We start from the raw sequence: 2,663 nt of genomic DNA on the forward strand, positions 1-2,663 counted from the left end.
TCTCCAGAAGTTTTTTTTTTTTTTTTTTTTTTTTTTGTGGCAGACTGCTACTGTTCTCCCTTCTTCCTTGGCAGATGACTGTCAATCTAAAGACTACATTTTCCAACCTCCCTTATAGCCATTTTTGGCCATGTGACAAAGTTCTTACGAAGTAATGACTTTTTTATAATAGCACATATAATTACTTAACATTATATTATATATTTATTCCTGTATTGACCGTCTCCTCCACTAGGATGTAAGAGACATAAATGTAGGGACTTTGTTATTCTCTCTCATATTCTCAGCATCTAAAATGTATCTGGCATAGGAGGGACACTCAACAGATAAAGGAATGAATGCATATGGGAATCATTGCAAAGATATAGAGATTATTAGACGTTACAAGATATATGGGTCACATTATTTCTATAATGACGATGAACAGTAGGCCTCATGAAGGACAGTTTATCTTGATTTGGGTTACCAGTTGAATGTGGATGACCACCCTCTTTGTGCACACTTAGCATTCATAGTTTCAAAGAGCGGGGAACTGACTGGGTTGATTTCACTCGACAGAATGGAGGATTCCTCCTGTGGAGAGCTTCACCCACTTTAGAAGGTTGACATTTCTCTCATCCAATCTAACCACACAGGATTGCTTTTGGCTCAGTTATCTATCCAGGTCCACTTAGTAGTAGTAGTTTGCTGTATGCTGTTTGCTGTATGCTGACTTTATTCATTCCACTTAGTTATTACTGACACACTTGTCTTCCTATGTTTGAGTTCTCGGATAGGGGGGACTGTTTGTAATGGTTTCCCTGTTCCCATGTCAGGCAGTAGGCACATAAATGGACTGCAATAAATATTTGATGAATGAATGACCAACTATATGGTGTAAGGAAGAATAGTTACGAGTCCATTAATGAGGAAGGTCCTATCTAATGGCAGTGAATATGAAACTAGATCGATTTAAGAATTATTTGGGAATTAAATGAATAGGACTTGGAGGTATATAGGACATGGGGTATAAAAGAGTAAAAAATGACTTTTTAGGTTTCAGGTTGAATTTTGGTGGATGATAATAATAGCTGATATTCCTTAGGCACTGTGTCATGTAGCATACTAAGTGCTTTACATGTATTAAACCATTTAAACTCTCAACGACTCAGTGAGGTAGGTACTCTTATTAAAATTAGGGCTCTTAGAGATAACTTGCCCACAGTCACACAGCTAGCAGGTGGCAGATGCAAACCCAGGAATTCTGATTCCAATAGCCACACACATAACCTACTTTACTGACTCTAATAGATATGATCAGTGTACAGAACGGTCCTATTCAGTACGCCTCTCACATAAAGTGCATGTCTCTCTCTTACCAAACATAGACGCATACGGTGGTTGCCTTTTTTTGTCAGATTTTGTGGAGCTTGGTTATGTCTGTATTTTCATTCTTCCTACCTGAAGAACTCGAAGTGGGTGGAAGTTTGATGAAACAGTTGACTCAAAAGATGAGAGAAGGCAGGTACAGAAACGCCATTCTCGAATTCTCTGGGTTCTATCAGAACCCCCCCATCCCTCGCCCCCCCCCCACGGCACACACACGGCACACACGGCACACACACACACACGGCACACACACACACACGGGACACGGCGCACACACACACAAGGCGCGCACACACACACGGCACGCACACACACACGCCACACACACGCCACACACACACGGCACACACACACACGGCACACGGCGCACACACACAAGGCGCGCACACGCACACGGCGCACACAAAGGCGCGCACACACACATGGCACACACACACGGCACGCACACACACACGCCACACACACACACGCCACACAGAGCACACAGCACACACACACACGCCACACACACACACGGCACACATACACACGCCACACACACGGCACACACACACACGCACACACACGGCACACACACACACGCACACACACGGCACACACACACACGCACGGCACACACACACACGCACGGCACGCACACACACACGACACACACACGCACGGCACGGCACACACACGCACGGCACACACACACACGCACGGCACACACACACACGCACGGCACACACACACACACGCACGGCACTCACACACACACGACACACACACGGCACACACACACGCACGGCACGCACACACACGCATGGCACACACACACGCACGGCACGCACACACACGCACGGCACGCACACACACGGCATACACACACACACGGCATACACACACACGGCATACACACACACGGCATACACACACACACGGCATACACACACACACACACACACACACACACACACACGGCACACACACACACGGACGCCGAGTCTCAGGTTGGTTTTAGCAGTCCTCAACTCACAGCGAAGTTGCCTCTTCCTACTCCTGGGGAGCCCGACACGCTCGAAGTGAACCCGAGGCTGCCTCTCGGGCCCCGGGAAACACCGCCCAGCGCCAGCGCTGGCTCGTTCCCAGGGAAACCGCCCGCGGAGGCACCTGGGGCCCTTTCCGCGGCACCTGCGACGAGCCCCGCCTGGCGCCAGGGGGCGCGGGAGCACGTCGGCCCCTCGGGCCCCATGGCCCCGCCCTGCCCCTGTGAGGCCCCGCCTTCCCTCCGTGAGCACCGGCCGCTCCCGGCTCCC

This window comes from Galeopterus variegatus, unplaced genomic scaffold (genome assembly GCF_000696425.1).
Source record: "Galeopterus variegatus unplaced genomic scaffold, G_variegatus-3.0.2 Scaffold4900, whole genome shotgun sequence".
Lineage (NCBI taxonomy): Eukaryota > Metazoa > Chordata > Mammalia > Dermoptera > Cynocephalidae > Galeopterus > Galeopterus variegatus.